The sequence below is a fragment of the Monodelphis domestica genome, chromosome 1 (genome assembly GCF_027887165.1).
Source record: "Monodelphis domestica isolate mMonDom1 chromosome 1, mMonDom1.pri, whole genome shotgun sequence".
Lineage (NCBI taxonomy): Eukaryota > Metazoa > Chordata > Mammalia > Didelphimorphia > Didelphidae > Monodelphis > Monodelphis domestica.
In genome coordinates, this window is record NC_077227.1 from 407,721,768 (window position 1) to 407,739,183 (window position 17,416).

Genomic DNA, 17,416 nt, shown 5'->3' on the forward strand with positions numbered 1-17,416 from the left:
CAACATGGGATTCCACTGGGTTTTACATGTGTCATTGATCAAGACCTATTTCCATATTATTGATATTTACACTAGGGTGATCATTTAGAGTCTACATCCCCATTGATCCATGTGATGCTGATACATTTTTAATAGTTATTTTTGACATTTTTGGATCCATGTTCTCTCCCTCCATCCCACACCTCACACCTCCCCAAGATGGCAAGTAATATGATATAGGTTATACATGTGTTATCACACTATACATATTTCCATGCTCGTGTTGTGAAAGAAGACACATATCATTTACACTAGAGAAAAAATTTCATGGAGGAAATAAAGTGAAGAATGCTACAATTCAAAACTATAATTCTATCTGCATTCAGACTTCCTCAGTTCCTTCTGTGGTGCTGAGTAGCCTTTTTCTTCATGGGTCCCTTGGAATTGTCTTAGGTTTCTTTATTTAATTTAATTTTTAATTAATTAAGAACTTTTTTTGATGGTTACATGATTCATGTTCTTTCCCTCTCCTCCTCCCTTCCCCTCCCAGAAATGACAAGCAAATTCCACTGGATTATACAGGTATCATTGTCCAAAACCCATATCCATATTATTAATATTTGCAATAGAGTTATCATTTAAAGTCAAAATTCTCAATCACGTACCCATTGAACCATGTGATCCATCATATATTTTTCTTCTCTGTTTCTACTCTTTCTCTCTCTTACTCTGTTCTTTCTCTGGATGTGGACAGTATTCTTTTTCCTAGGTCCCTCAAATGTAATGGATTTCATTTCTAGGAGCAATGCAATAATCCAGGATAATTCACTTTAGTTTTCTTAATCTTTTTTTTTGGCAATCTGGCAAATATGGCAATATATTTTGCATGACTTCACCTATATAATTGATATCATAATTCTAGCCTTCTCAAGGGATATGGGAAGGACAGCCAGGAGGAAGAAAATTTGGAACTCAAAATGTAAAATATGTATGTATGTATGTATGTATGTATGTATGTATCTATCTATCTATCTATCTATCTATCTATCTATCTATCTATCTATATTATATATATATAAAATGAATAAGTGAATAAAATAAAATTTTAAAAAATATATTCTTATTTTTTCCATGGTTAAATGATTCATGTTGTCTCCTTCCCCTTTTCTCTTCCCCCTCCAGGAGTTGACAAGCAATTCCACTGGATTATACATACATTATCACTCAAAACCCATTTCAATATTATTAACTTTTTCATTTTTTTCATTTTATTTTTTTAGAATATTTTTCCATGGTTACATGATTCATGCTCTCTCCCTCCCCTCTTCCCACCCCCTTCCAGAGCTTACAATCAATTCTATTGGGTTCATTTTATTAATTTTTGTAATAGATTTATCTTTTAAAACCAAAGACCCAAATCCTATGCCCATATACAAAGGTGATAAATCATGTTTTGTTCTGCATTTCTACTCCAACAGTTCTTTCTCTGACTGTGGATAGTATTCGTTCTCATAAGTCTCTCAGAATTGTCCTGGATCGGTACATTGCTATTTGTAACAAAGTCTATTACATTTGACTGTCCCACAATGTTTCAGTTAATATATATAATGTTCTCCTGGTTCTGTTTCTTTCACTCTGCATCAATTCCTGGAGGTTGTTCCAGTTCACATTCCTTTGAGCACAATAGTATTCCATCACCAACATATACCACAATTTGTTCAGCCATTCCCCAATCAGAGGGCATTCCCTCATTTTCCAATTTTTTGCCACCACAAAGAGTTCAGCTATGAATATTCTTGTACAAGTCTTTTTCCTTATTATCTCTTTGGGGTACAAACCCAGCAGTGCTATGGCTGGATCAAAGGGCAGACAGTCTTTTAGTGCCCTTTGGGCATAGTTCCAAATTGCCATCCAGAATGGTTGGATCAATTCACAATTCCACCAGCAATGTATTAATGTCCCAATTTTGCCACATTCCCTACCACATTTATGATTTTCCTTTACTGTCATATTGGCCAATCTGCTAGGTGTGAGGTGGTACCCCAGAGTTGTTTTGATTTGCATTTCTCTAATCAGGAGGGAGTGAGAACATTTTTTCAAATGTTTATTGATAGTTTTAATTTCTTCATCTGAAAACTGCCTATTCATATCCCTTGAACATTTGTTAATTAGGAAATGACTTGGTTTCTTATAAATGTGACTTAGTTCTTTATATATTTGAGAATTAGACCCTTAACAGAGAAATTTGTTATAAAAATTTTTCCCAGTTTGTAGTTCCCCTTCTAATCTTATTTGCATTGGTCTTGTTTGTATAAAACCTTTTAAATGTAATATAATCAAAATTATTCATTTTATATTTTTTAATGTTCTCTATCTCTTACTTGGTCTTAAATTCTTTCCCTTAACCAGAGATCTGACAAGTATGCTATTATGCATTCGCCTAATTAACATAATATTTCTCTTTATGTTTATCATATCTCCATTTTGAACTTATCTTCTTATAGGATATGAAACCTAATTTTTGCCATACTGTTTTCTAATTATTCCAGCAGTTTTTGTCAAATAGTGAGTTCTTATTCCACAAGTTGAGATCTTTCCTTTTTCAAATAATATATTGCTGAGGTCATTTACCTAGATCTTTTAGCCAGTACCAGATTGTTTGGATGATCACTACTTTATAGTACAGTTTAAGATCTGGTACTGCTAGGCCACCATTCATCATTTTTTCTTCACTAGTTCCCTTGATATTCTTGATCTTTTGTTCTTTTGGATGAATTTTGTTATTATTTTTTCTAGTTCTATAAAATAGTTTTTTAGTAGTTTGATAGGTTTAGCACTGAATAAGTAAATTAATTTGGGTAGGATTGTCATTTTTATTATATTAGCTCATTCTACTCATGAGCAATTCAATGTTTTTTCAATGGTTTAGAGCTAGTTTTATTTGTATGAAAAGTGTTTTGTAGTTGTCTTCATATAATTCCTGTATTTGTCTTGGCAGACAGATTCGCAAATATTTTATATTATCTAGAATGATTTTAAATGGAGTTTCTCTTTTTATCTCTTGCTGCTGATTTTTGTTGGAAATACATAGAAATACTGATGATTTATGTGGGTTTATTTTGTATTCTGCAACTTTGCTAAAGTTATTATTTCCACTAGCTTTTTAGTTGATTTTCTAGGATTCTCTAAGTATACCATCATATCATCTGCAGGGTGACAATTTAGTTTCCTCATTGCCTACTTTAATTCCTTACATTTCTTTTTCTTCTCTAATTGCTACTGCTAGCATTTCTAGTACAAAAATTAATAATAGAGGTGATAATGGGCATCCTTGTTTCATTCCTGATCTTATTGGGAAGGCTTCTAATTTATCCCCATTGCAGATGATACCAAATGATGGTTTTAAATAAATACTAATTATTATTTTTAGAAAAGGCTCTTCTATTCTTATACTTTCTAGTGTTTTTAGTAGGAAAGAGTGTTGTATTTTGTCAAAAGCTTTTTCCTATATCTATTGAGATAATCATGTGATTTCTGTTAGTTTAATTTCCTAATATTAAATCAACCTTGCTACCTGGTCATAGTGAATGATCCTTATTGCTGTAGTCTCTTTGCTAGTATTATATTTAAGATTTTTGTATCTATGCTCATTAAAAAGATTGGTCTATAATTTTCTTTCTCTGTTTTTGGAAGAAAAAAAGAAAGAATCCTCTGAGAGATTCACTCAACATGCTGAGAAAACAAGGCTCAGTAATGAGACAAGAAGAAAAAATGAATTTTTTAATTATATTATATATTGTTTTATATATATATAATTATATATCATTGAATGGAAAAGGCCTGAAGTTCTTAGGAGGGTACATTTCTCTGAACACCTTTAGAATTGACTTTGGTGTAGTCTTATGTGGGGGCAGAGACATGAATAAGATTACTTTGTTATCTCCTCCAATACCATGCTGATTCAAAACTTGAACTTTTGATCCAAATGGAAGAGAGATCCCAATTAGATGGTGAGGTCTTCTAGATGGTTTTGTTTGCTTTTGGCATTGTGCTGACTGTATTAAACCTGAACTATTATAGACTTTTTAAATGAGGTGAAGAATCCTTTAAAGTGTGTCTGTCAAGTCCAGCTAACAAGAAATTATTAAGCACCTGTGCTAGCACTATACTGGCACGGGACTCAAAGGCAGAAGATAATTGGGTGGGAGAACAATGTTCAAATAACTATGTACAAACAAGCTATATACAGGATAAACTGGAGATAATCAACAGAGGGAAGGCACTATGATTAGGAGGACTAGGAAAGGCCTCTTTCATAAAGTGGGATTTTATCTGGGACTTGAAGGAAGCTTGGAAAGCTAGAAGGCAGGGCTGAAGAGAGAGAACATTCAGGCATGAGGAACTCATACACTTTGTGGAGTAAAAACATACAAAGTAAAGAGAATTGTATGAAGGGCAGCAAAGAGTTCATTGTAGAATTTGCAGAGGAGAGTAGAATGTAAGAAGATGGGAAAGGAGGGGTAACTAGGCGGCTCAGGCCATAGAGAGTCAGGCCTAGAGATGGAGGGTCCTGGGTTCACATTTGACCTCAGACACTTCCTAGCTGTGTGACTATGTACCAGTTACTTAATCCCAATTGCCAATCTTTACCCCTATTCTGCCTTGGAACCAATATACAGTACTGATTCTAAGATAGAAGGCAAGGTTAAAAAAAAAAGAAGAAGAAGAAATAGAAGATAGGAAACTCAGGGCACCTAGGTGGCTCAGTGGTTAGAATGGCAGGTCTGGAGTTAGGAAAACCTGGGTTCAAAATTGACCTCAGACACTTCCCAGCTGTGTGACCCTGGGTAAGTCACTTAACCAGAACTGCCTACCCTTTACCCCTCTTCTGCCTTACAACTGCTACTTAGTATAAAGATTCTTAGGCAGAAAGTAAGGGTTTTCCAAAAAATAAAAAAATAAAATAAATAAAGGTAAGGTTTAAAAAAAAAGAATTATGAAAGGTAGGAAGAGGCCAGGCTATAAAGGGCTTTTGAAAACTAAACAAAGGAATATAAATTTTATCCTAGATATAATAGGGAATTGCTGGAGTTTATTGAATAGTGGGGTGACATGGTCAGACCTGGGCTTTAAAAAGTCAATTTGACAGAGCAGACAATAGATTGGATTTGGGGAGGTGAGAAAAGAGACTAGAAAGGCAGAGAAACCAATTAAAATGCTATTTACAAGAGTCCAGGTATGGCCTCCATGAGACAGGTATTAACCCAGTAGCAGAGGCCACAAATTAGCCTAACTCTTCTAGATGTCAATTTGGAATTATGCAAGAAAAGTGAATAAATTGTCCATGTTCTTTGACCCTGATATTCACTTCTCAGAAGGCAAAGGCCAAAACAAAAGCCTAGTATGTAGAAAAATATTCATAGCTCACTCTGTGATAACAAAGAACTGAAACAAAATGAGTATGCACCTTTTGGGGGAATGGCAGAAAAAACTCTGCACCATGTATGTTCTGGAATGTTATTGTGCAATCAAAAATGACAAACTTGAGGAATTCAGGGAAACAGCAAGATTTTCATGAATTTGAGCTGAGTGATAATAACTAAATCCAAAGGACAACATACTTACTAAGGAGGACAATATAAATAAAAGATCACTAAGTCAAGTGTAATGCTGAGATGGTGAGCCTGAGGGTCTACATGGATAGTGATGCAATCAGCAGTAAGAGAAAAGTTCAGAAATTGGTAGTGGTTTCAAAGAACAAATAATGAAACAAACTTCCTCTTCATGGCAGAGATGAGAGACTCCTAGGCAGTGGAACAGTTAACAAACATTCATTAAGTGCCTTCTATGTGCCAGGCACTGGAAGGGAAGAAAAAGATAATAAGCATTTATATAGCTTCTATTTTGGGCCAGGCACTGAACTAGGTGCTAGAGATATAAAGAAAGTTTGGCCTCAGGGGAGACAGCAGGCAAACAACTATGCATGAACAAGATATAGGTAGATAGACACATATCTCTTGACATATATGATATATCAACATATATATGATAAATTTAAAATAATCAACAGAGGAATGACACTAATATTAAGGGAAGTTACAAAAGACTTCCTATAGAAGATATGATTTTAGTTGACATTTGAAGAAAGATTTGTACAGAATTATATACATACTTATAAAGTCAGATATAGTCACTGTATCATATTTTTGCTTATTCATTCTTCTTTATCACAAGGAACAGTTCAATCTAGGGATTAGGAGAAGGGTTTTTTCTTTGCCAGAAATGATTAAGATATAAAATATAGCAATAAAACATTTTTTAAAGAGTGTGACTTAATAAACCATACTATAAAAACCACCAGCCCACCAATACATATATCTCTGGAAAGAAACTGTACATGAACAAGGAACTATATCTAGAATTGAATAGGGAAAAAAGAGTGATTTGCATTATATTTGGGAAATTGTTCAGTACTTTGAATATCTTCAAACTTTTCCCTGAAAGAAAAAAAAAACAACAATTTTTTGGGTGCAACTAGGTGGCTCAATAGATTGAGAACCAGGTCCAGAGATGAGGGTACAAATCTGGCCTCAGACACTTCCTAGCTGTGTGATCCTGGACAAGTCACTTAACCCCCCATTGTCTAGTTCTTACTACTTACTCTTCTGCCTTAGGGGTTTTAAAACAACACAATAATATTTTGAACACTAGTATTCTCCCAGGGATATTATTTGGCTATGAATTTGGCATACCGTCAGCTCCAAGAACTCAAAATTATAGTTACCCAAAAGGCAATGGAAAGAAAAAATGGGGCTTCAATAAACTCCAGCACATTTTTACCAGTTGTATGTGAACAAAGGCTCCAAAAGAATACATGACCAGAAAAAGGGGTGGGCCAGTCATACAATAAAGGTGAACTCTAACAGATGTACAGCCTATGTAATAGAAAATACCCTGAATAAATGTCCCAGTGTGGTGAATGGGCTCCTGTTGATGATTTGCAAATGGATATGGACTGTGAAGATTAAATTTAACTCTCCCCTGATTATAACAATGAAATTAACTAACTCTCCCCTGATTGTGAAGATTAAATTTTAACCCCTGACTATTTTTAGAACATCCTATTTAAAAGTTGAGTATGGAGATCTGCCCACTTTTAGATGTAATCACCAAAAGTATAAACATCCCACTTAATCATTGAGTAGGAGGTCTGTGATCCACGTGTACAATAGTGGGTGATGAATCAGAATCAACTGACTGCTTTCTGGGCAGTCCTAGAGCAGAGTGTCAACTGTGGTTGACAGATGTAAAATTAGGGGAAGGCACAGGGAGTGATGCAAGAGAAAATTTCTTTAAAAGGGAGTGACAACTTCCTGAAAGGAGTTCAATTCTTCATGCTTTTGAGTTGATGCTGGTGAAGAGGGGCAGAAGGATCTTCTGACTGGACCTGAGACCCTGTTCCTTTAGAATGACACATGGTAAGTGAAAAGCTGACTCTTAACTGCTGGATATTCAGAAGAGACTAACCTCAGGAAAAATCTATCCTCTGGAGAGAGATTCCCTGCATCTCCAGGGCCTCAGCTACAAGGGCCAACGCCACTCCCATTAAGAACTAACTCTCCCTGCCCATTTTGTAAATTTTGTAAATAAATTGTAAATAAAATCTCTTTGGAATTAATTAAATTCTTGGTGACCACACTCTTAAATAATCAAGTGCAACCCTTTTAAAATTAACGCCATTTCCCTCTTACAGGACAAGAGTAAAAGCATGAAAAAAGATTGGTGAGAATACCCACATTGATAAGCACACAGATCCATTGAATGTGTCACTTTTCTCCATCAGATTGGCAAAGATGACTGGCCAATAAGGAGAATCATGATCATTGGAGAGACTATGTCATAAGACAGGCATCCCACAGGACTGCTTGTAAAGCTGTGAATTGGTCTGAGCCTTCTAGAGAGCTTTTGGAACAATGCCCCAAGAGCCACTGAACTGTGACTTTAACCCAGCAATAGTATTACGAGGCATGTATCACAAGGAGATCAAAGACCCACATATAGGGAAAAAGAAAAAATGTCAGTCCTTTTTGTAGTCATTGAAAGCTAGAAACAAAGTGGGTGCCCATGAACTGGAAAATGGCTAAACAAATACGGCATAATGAATATAATAATGGAATATAATGGTGCCATAAGAAATGGCCAAGGGCATGGGCTGAGAGAAAACTGGGAATACTTCCATGAACCCATGCAGACACAGGAGTGGGGTGGGGGGATGGGGTGGGGGGGATGGGGTGCTGTGTCAGAAAAGGAAGGAATGGGGCCTACATGAGAGCTATTTTAAAGTTTGAAAGAATTGAGCTTGTCAACAGACTGGATTCATCTGATGAATATGAGGGAGATGAAGATGACGTGTGGGTGACTAGGTGACTAGAAGAATGGTAGTACTTTCAATAGTAATAGGGAAGTTTGGAAGAAGGGAGGGTTTAGAAGGAAAAATAATGTTTTGTTTTGGATATTGTAAAAATTAAAAATTTAATCTCAATAATAAAAATATTATATTTTATGAGGTTTATTAAAGATCATTAGAAATCAAGGAATAAATAGGATACAAAATAAAAACCACATGCCTATGGCTGGTTAGCCATTTTCAAAATCCCCACTCACCACCATTACTGCTGGTTCTACATCATGCCAAAAAGAAAGGAGGATCCTCAATACCCACTCCCTTTATCCTCTGTCTACAGAAAGTATGTAATGACAGGAAGTCAGTGGACTCTTGGGATATGTAGTTTTTTTTTTTTTAGGATAACAGATTTTCAGTTATACAACATGAAATATCTATTTTGAAATGTCCAATGAGTTACTTGAGAATAAAAATTGGTTTTTTTTTTATCTTTCTTTATAACCCTAGTGCCTGGCACATAATAAACACTAAAAAAAAAGTTATCTTCTTTCTTAGTATCCAAAGTAAGTATCTGATCCAAGGTAGAAGAATTATAAGGGCTAAGCAGTTGTAGTTAAGTGATTTATCCAGAGTCACACAGTTAGGAAGTATCTGAGGTCAGATTTTACCCCAGGACTTCTTATCTCCAGGCCTGGCTCTCTTTCTACTGAGTTCCCTATTTACCTTCATAGTAATTATTGACTGACTGATTTGAGATTGGAAGTCCTAAGAGAAGTTAGGACTGGACCAATAGATCTGAGAATTGTCTTCATCAAGATGATATTTGAATCTATGGGAGCCAAATAGAAGGAAAAGAGAGGGAGGCCAAAGCATGATTTGGGGTTATGACCTGGATTGGATGACGATTCAGCAAAGGCAGAGACAGAACAGACAGACAGAGAAAAAGGAGAACCAGGAAAGAACTATGTCACAAAAACCTAGAGAGAAGAGATTATCTAGGAGGAAAAGGTGATTGACAGTATGTGTCAAAGGCTACAATAAGAAGGGAGAAGACTAAGAAAAGACCATTAGACTTGGAATTAAAATATCATTAGTAACTTTGGGGAAAAGATTATTGCAATGTGAAGCCAAGTTGTAGAGGATTTAGATGAAAGTGAGAGGGGCAGCTAGGTGGCTCAGTGGATAGAGGGCCTGGATCCCAGGACATGGGAGATCCTGGGTTCAAATTTGACCTCAGACACTTCTTAGCTGCTTGACCCTGGGCAAGTCATTTAGCTTCAGTTGCCTAGTCCTTACTGCTTTTCTGCCTTGAAACCAATACTCAATATCAATTCTAAGATAAAAGGTAAGGGTTTTTAAAAAATACATTTTAAGAGAGAGAGTGAGGGACAGCACAGTGGATTGAAAACCAAGCCCAGTGATGGGAGGTCTTGGGTTCAAATTTGACCTCAGAAACTTATAACTCTGTGACCTTGGGCACACTAAGGTCAGCAGATGACACAGAAAAAGTTTAGAAACTCAGAAAAGTATAAACTATATAGTGTTATATGATATAAAAATATTTTATCTTTTAATACCATAAATATATACAATTTCTTCTTTTAAGTTAAAGTAAATAAAATGTTCATGAAAAGAACTTGAAAGCTAGCAGATGACATACACAAAGGCTAGAAATGTAGAGAAATCTTAAAAAGTTTAGTAATTCATAAATGTATAAAAAGTATGTATAGTTATGTGTAAAATTACTTTATAGCATTTATTTTACTGTTTAAAATAACACATGAATAACTACACAATTTTTTTCTTAAAATTAAATTTGTAGTAAAAGAACTGAGGTTCTCTACGTTGGTTTGGGGATGCTAACCATGTTTTTGATAATCTCTCATATGACATTTGTAGCCATCTAGCAATTTTTGCACTTTGAGTTTCTCATGTCATATGCCACTTAAACACCATAAATTCTATGAAAATCAGTATTATTCTCCTCAAAATTGATTCATATTTATTTTGTATTTTTAAACTTTTTTTATACAGTATTTTTATTTAACATTAACCTATACATAGCCTATGAACAAATACTTAAACCAAATTTTATTATAAGGTGCTGTAAACACCCTATAAAAGAAAAAGAAAAAATTCAGACTTTTTCTCTAGTACAAAAAGAGGACCAAAAATTTATATTTGGATTTTCCAGACTATAGGGCTGCCATACCCCTCAACCCATAATGGAAAGGGTAAACTATACTTTCAATAGAAGGGAGACAGTTTGCATCTCAGTGGAAATAACACAAGCTAAACTTGGAATCAAGAGACAAGTACAAACCATTTTTTCCTTTTCTGAGCCTTAGTTTCTTCACCAACAAAACGGAAATAATAATCCTTGCGCTGCTTCCTCGCCAATATTATTTCAAGAACTTAAATATGCTCCAAAAATTTGAAGAGTGATGAAGAGGAAGAGAAGAAGGAGGAAGAGGAAGGGTATGTTTTGACTTTCCTTCTTAGTTCAAGACCTTTGGACTATGTCCAAAGGACTATGTCAGAATCGGTGGCCCTCCATTTATCCTAGGATAAAACAACACAAGGTACTCAGTAGAGCATGTAAGACCTTCCACATTTGAGTTCCACCTGCCTTTCTTGCCTTAATTCCTATTACTCTCCTTTAAGTGAGGGAGGCCGAAAAATGGCCAACCTTGAGAAAACAGGAAGGCCTAACAAGTTGACCTGTCAGAACCGTAAATATACCAAATCCTAGCAGGAAGGCCTAATGAGCTGGTCAGCCTTGAGAAACTTGTCAGAACCATAAATATGCCAAACCGCCAGCTGCAGTAGGTACCAGATAAAGACCAGGAGGACCCCAATAAATATATCAAGCAACAGGCCAGGAAGACCCCAATAATATAGAATTGTCAAAGTTCCAAGAATAGTAGGAAGCCAATAAGGGCCATACTGCAGGCAAAATTCCAAGGATGGTATATAGTAGATAAGGTGCCTACAGAAAAGTATAAAAAGCCCAGCCTGTCAGAAGCAACTCGGAACTCTGATGATAGAGGTTCCCACTGATGCTCGTATCAGTTCAATAAATGGCCTTTCTCTGCCAGTTTGCATTGTTCGTGGACTTCCATGGTGGTGGGTGAAATCCCGGACCTTAACATAAAAACTCTATGTTCTTGCCAAATCAGACTACCAGTTGCTCAGCAAACAAAACATTCTATCTGTACCCTCCATGCATTCCCATGAGGTATTCATCCTCCCTGCCTAAAATATAATCATCTCTCCCCCCCTTAGGAACCTCATTCTTCTGGAAGGCTTTGTTCAGGTGGTGCTTCCTCCTTGAAGTTTTCCCAGCTCTCCCTCTACCTCAAGAGGGACTTCCTTCCTAAATGAAACGGAAATAAGTGTTCCCAGGAATCATCCTAATCCTTTCTGTTCCACTTATATGACCTAGTTATCTCTCAGTTAAGAAGTATAGGTACCTGGAGAGAGGAGGACCCAAAGATGATTTATGGGCTTGGCATAAGTCCTCTACATGTTCTTTCTGCATCTTCTCCACATTAAAAAAAAACAACAAAAACACTTTTACCATCTATCTTAGAATCAATACTGAATATTTGTTACAGGACAGAAGAGCAGTAAGGGTTAGGCAGTGAGGGTTAAGTGACTTGCTCTGGGTCACACAGCTAGGAAGTATCTGAGGTCTGATTTGAATCCAGGATCACCCATCTCCAGACCTGGCTCTCTATCCACTGAACCACTTAGCTGTTCCCTCTCCCATACTTTTTAGGCTAATCTCAAGAGAGTAAACAAGGTGCAAGAACTGGTTATGAGTCATTAATCAGTCATCATCAATAATGCCTTCACCTCTGCCAACTAGGAGTGTACTGCAGCTCCTGCTTTGGCCCAGGAATTCCTTGTTGCTCCTCCATTTCCTCTGCCTGGTGCTTTTTTGGGGGGGCTTCATGGCTTCTTGGAGTATAAGCTTTCTCAGAAGGGCAGCACAAGCTTCCCTTCAGGAAACTGAGTCCATGAGGGTCCATATGATTTACATCTGTCCAACTTTCCAACTTTTTCTTTTCTCTATCTCCATTTCCACACTGAACTCTTTTTTGTTTTTATATTTATTTTTTAAAGGTTAAGGTCAAGAGTATATGGGTATGTACACACATGTGCAAACTGTAAGTATTAAATTTAGTCTCTAGTAATAGAAATGTTATATTTAATAAGGTTTATTAAAGATTATTAGAAATCACGGAATAAAGAAATACAAAATAAGAAAACCACGTGCCTAGGGCTGATTAGCCCATTCAAAGCTTACTTACTACATCTTGCAAATGGCTCAGCCAGAGCAAGAGGATAGAAGAGGTCGAGGTAGGTATTGCTGCCAGTTTAAATACTAATTGTGATCTTGCCCGGGTGGGGACTCAGGTGAGATTATAGGGAATTCTGGGAAGTACCAAGGACTTCTGGGGATTGAAGTCTAGGGTTCAAAATCTCCATTTGACAATACATGTGCACACACACAAAGTTACATGCACATATGTTTCACACTCCATCTCTTAGCTCCAGGCATTTCTTCTGGCTGGTCCCCATGCCTAGAATGCTCTCCTGCTTTCTCTCTCCTTTTTTTTTTAAAACCCTTACCTTCCAGCTTTTGGCTCCAAGGCAGAAGAGTGTTAAAGGCTAGGCAATGGGGGTTAAGTGACTTGCCCAGGGTCACAATGCTGGGAAGTTATCTGAGTTCAGATTTGAACCCAGGACCTCTCATCTCTAGGCCTAACTCTCAATCCACTGAACCTCCCAGCTGCCCCCTCCTCCATCCTCTCTTACTACTGACCTCCCTGGCTTCTTTTAAATCACAGCTAAACTCTCTCCTTCTACAAGAAACCTTTCCCAACTCTCTTAATTCCAATGTTTTCCCCCTGGTAATTATTTCTTATTTATCCTGCATATAATTTTATATGTAATGTTTATTTGTATCTTGTTCCACCTGACCCCTCCTTAGATTGTAAGCTCCTTTAGGATGACTGGCTTTTGCTTCTTTTTCTATTAACAGAATTTAGCATAGTGCCTGGCACATAGTAGGTACTCAAGAAATATTTATAGATTGATTATATATAATACACATGAACACACATATATATGTGCATATGTATTCCCAAGTATGTGTATGTTTATGTGCACACATACATATATATGAATTAGCCCTTTGTATGCCTTAAGAACATGAGCTAGCTCTGAATCATCAATTCATAGTCATCAAGAATGATGTCAAAGGACTACAAATACTCCAGACAGGGATGTTTGTCATTTTCAGCTCCTTCATAGTCTTGGAATTTCTCAGCTAGGTCCTCTTCAGTTAGCATTGATTCCTTCACCCACATGGTTCTCCAGAGCAATGGTGTCAGAAGCAGAACTCTTAAAGGTATAAAGATTCCTCTTGGTACATATTGATTTAGAAATTACATATTAATATTATGTATGTCTAATTATATATATTTAAATTTATTTTGTTAAATGTTTCCCAGTTACATTTTTTTAATCCTTACCTTCCATCTTATAATTAATACTTTGTATTGGTTCCAAGGCAGAAGAGTGGTAAGGGCTAGGCAATGGAGGTTAAGTGGTTTGCCCAGGGTCACATAATGAGGAAGTGTCTGAGGACAAATTGCCTGGTGTAAAAACTAAAATTTATGTCAAATAATAAAAATATTATATTTTAAGGGACTTATTAATGATCATTAGAAATCAAGGAATAAAGAAGATACAAAATAAAGACCAGGTGCTCATGTGCTTAGCTCACCACCATGCTGGCTGCAAGCAGAAAGAGACCCAAGAGGACCACCCACTTGCTAATATCCTCTGTCTACAGGAAATAGGTAACAACAGGAAGTCAGTGGGCTCCTAGGAAATGTAGTTCTTTTTTAGGGTAACAGATTTTCAATTATACACTGGCTCTCAATCCATTGAGCCACCTAGCTATCCCTCAATTACATTTTAATCTTGCTCTTGCAGTGCTAGGGAGTGCTTCTTGACCTTCCTTTTGATTTGTGTGCCCTGAGGTACAAGAAGTCATCAATCAACAATTATCATTGTTCACACATCAAGAAGACTTCAAGGGGCAGCTAGGTGGCTCAATGGATTGAGAGTCAGGCCTAGAGATGAGAGGTACTGGGTTCAAATTCTGACCTCAGACAATTCTTAGCTGTGTGACTCTAGGCAAATCACTTAACCTCTTTTGTTTAGCCCTTCCAATTCTTCTTCTTGGAACCAATACATAATATGGATTCTAAGATGGATGTTAAGAATTTAGGAAAAAAAAAGACATCAATGCCTAAAGAGCCATATTAACAGAGAACTAAGAACATTCTTTTTTTCCCTTAAATTTCAAATTCGAGTTCCAAATTCTCTCCTTCCCTCACTTGTTGAGAAGGCAAAAATTACAATATCCATCATACATATGAAGTCATGAAAAACATTTTAACATTAGCCTTGTTTTCAAAAAAAAAAATAAGAAAGAAAAAATATGCTTCATTCTGGTCTCAGACCATCAGTTCTCCTTTTTGAGGAAGAGAGCATGTTTCATCATGAGTCCTTTGGAGTTGTGGTATATTATTATAATGATCAGTTACTAAATCTTTTACAGTTGATTATTATAATAATAATAATGTTGTTGTATATATTGTTGTTCTGGTTCTGTTCATTTTGCAGTTTTCTGAAACCATCCCTTTTATCATTTCTTGCAAAATGATAGTGTTCCATCACATCCATATGCTACAATTTGTTTAGTCATTTCACAATTGAATGGTGCCCCTCAATTTTTAATTCTGTGACCCCTCCAAAATATTTTTGTATAGATGAGTCCTTTTCCTTTTTTCCTTTGGTCTCTCTGGTGATCTAGTAGCAGTATTGATGGGTCAAAGGGTAAGCACAGTTTTCTAACTTTGGAGCATGTTTTAAAATTGCTTTCCAAACTGGTCAAATTAGTTCATAGCACAACCAGTAGTTCATTAGTGTATCTGTTTTCCCACATCCCCTCCAGCAATCATTTTCTGTTTTTTTGTTGTTGTTGTTGTTATCTTACCAATCAGATGGGTGTGAGAAGGTATTTCAGAGTTGTTTTAATTTGTATGTCTATAATCAATAGTGATTTGGAGCATTTTTTCACATGGCAGTTTTGATTTCTTCCTCTGAAAACAGCCTATTCATATTCTTTGACAATGGAGAAATGGCTCTTATTCTCATAAATTTGGCTCAGTATCTTATATATTTGAGAACAGGACCCTTATCAGAGAAACTTGCTGAAAAACTTTTCCTCAGTTTCCTGCCTTTCTTCTAATTTTAGCTACATTGGCTTTGTTTATGAAAAACATTATTAATTTTACATAATCAAAATCTTCTATTTTACCTTCTGTGAACCACTGTATCTGTTGTTTGGCTATGAATACTTCTACAATCCATAAAGCTGACAAGTAATTTCTTCAGAATAAGAGTTTTAAAAAATTTTAGGTCAATGGATTTCTTTGGTAGTTTAATAAACCCTGTGTATTATTTTTCAGAATATTTTTACTACAAGTAATATTATTAAGAAAACGAATTATATTGAAATATGGTTGTCAGAATATTTATTTTTAAAGTTCAAGGGAAAAAAAGTTCAAAGATTTCAGGCTAAGAATCTCCAAAATTTAATATAATCCCATAATCAAATGGGAGAACATGCTTAAAGCATTTTACACACACTGTTAAGTCATGTCTGATTCATCACAATCTCATTTTCATTTTTTTAAATTTGATTTTTATTATCATGTAAGAAACACTTCCACATTGGTCATTGTTGTAAGAATATACTCATATGTAGCCAAAACCCCAAAAGAATACCATAAATACACTGATGTGAAAGATAGTATGCTTTGATCTGAATCCATCCAACTCCAACAGTTCTTTCTCTGGAGGAAGATAGCATTCATTTTGGGCAAAGATACTGGAGTGGTTTGCCATTTCCTTCTCCAGCTCATTTTATAGATGAGTAGCTAAAGCAAACAGGGTTGAATGACTTCCTTGGGGTAACATAATGAGTAATTGTCTGAGGCCAGATTTGAATTCAGGAAAATGATTCTTCTTAATTCCAGGTTCAGACTCTCCACTGAGTCATTTAGTTCCACGTCCTAACTATATAAATGCTACTTCCTGTCATTACTATTATCCCTAAATACTTACATGTATACAGGTAGTATGCCCCAGTAACTTCCTTTAGGACAGAAATCTTTTCTTTGTTTCTTTTCTTTTTTGAAAAAAAATATACCATCATCTAACACAGCCCCCCATATATAAATATGGTACTTGAAAAATGTTTAATTAAATTAGAGCTATAAGAAATGATAAACAGGCTGATTTTTTAAAAAGCTGAAAAGATCTACATGCACTGATGCAGGGTGAAATAAGTAGAACATTGTTTACAGTAGCAGTAATATTGTATGTTGGAACAACTGTGAAAAATTGGCTTCTCTCAGCAATGCAATGATCTGGGACAATTCTGCAGGATTTTTGAGGGGAATAACTTGTTGCACTACACAAGTACTATTGGGAAGAAAGCAAAGAACTAGAAAAAATGAAAGCTGTTATTATTTTCAGAAAAACTGGAAAGCAGGGAGGAAGTCAGAAAAAACTTCCCGGGACCAGCCAGTCACATCTTGATTACTATCCAGGTAGCAGTCTTGATTCTCTGGACTATCTCTGCCTTCTCCCTTCTTCCTGACTTTTCAGCTTCTTCATGGGTTGTCTTCCCCCATTTAAATTGTTAGACGGTAAGTTCCTAGAGGGCAGGGACCATCTTTTTGCTTGTATTTCTATTCCCAGTGGCTGGCACAACGTCAGAACTTAATAATTGTAGCCTGGATTTTCTCACTCTTCTAGCTTTGGTTTGCGTTCTTGCTACCCTGGATGGGTTCCAAGTTGTGGGGAATGCTAGGTGTGTAATATGGGAATTACTCAAAAGCATGAAACGCAAGTGCACAGCTAGGGCGGGGTACGAGTCGGGGT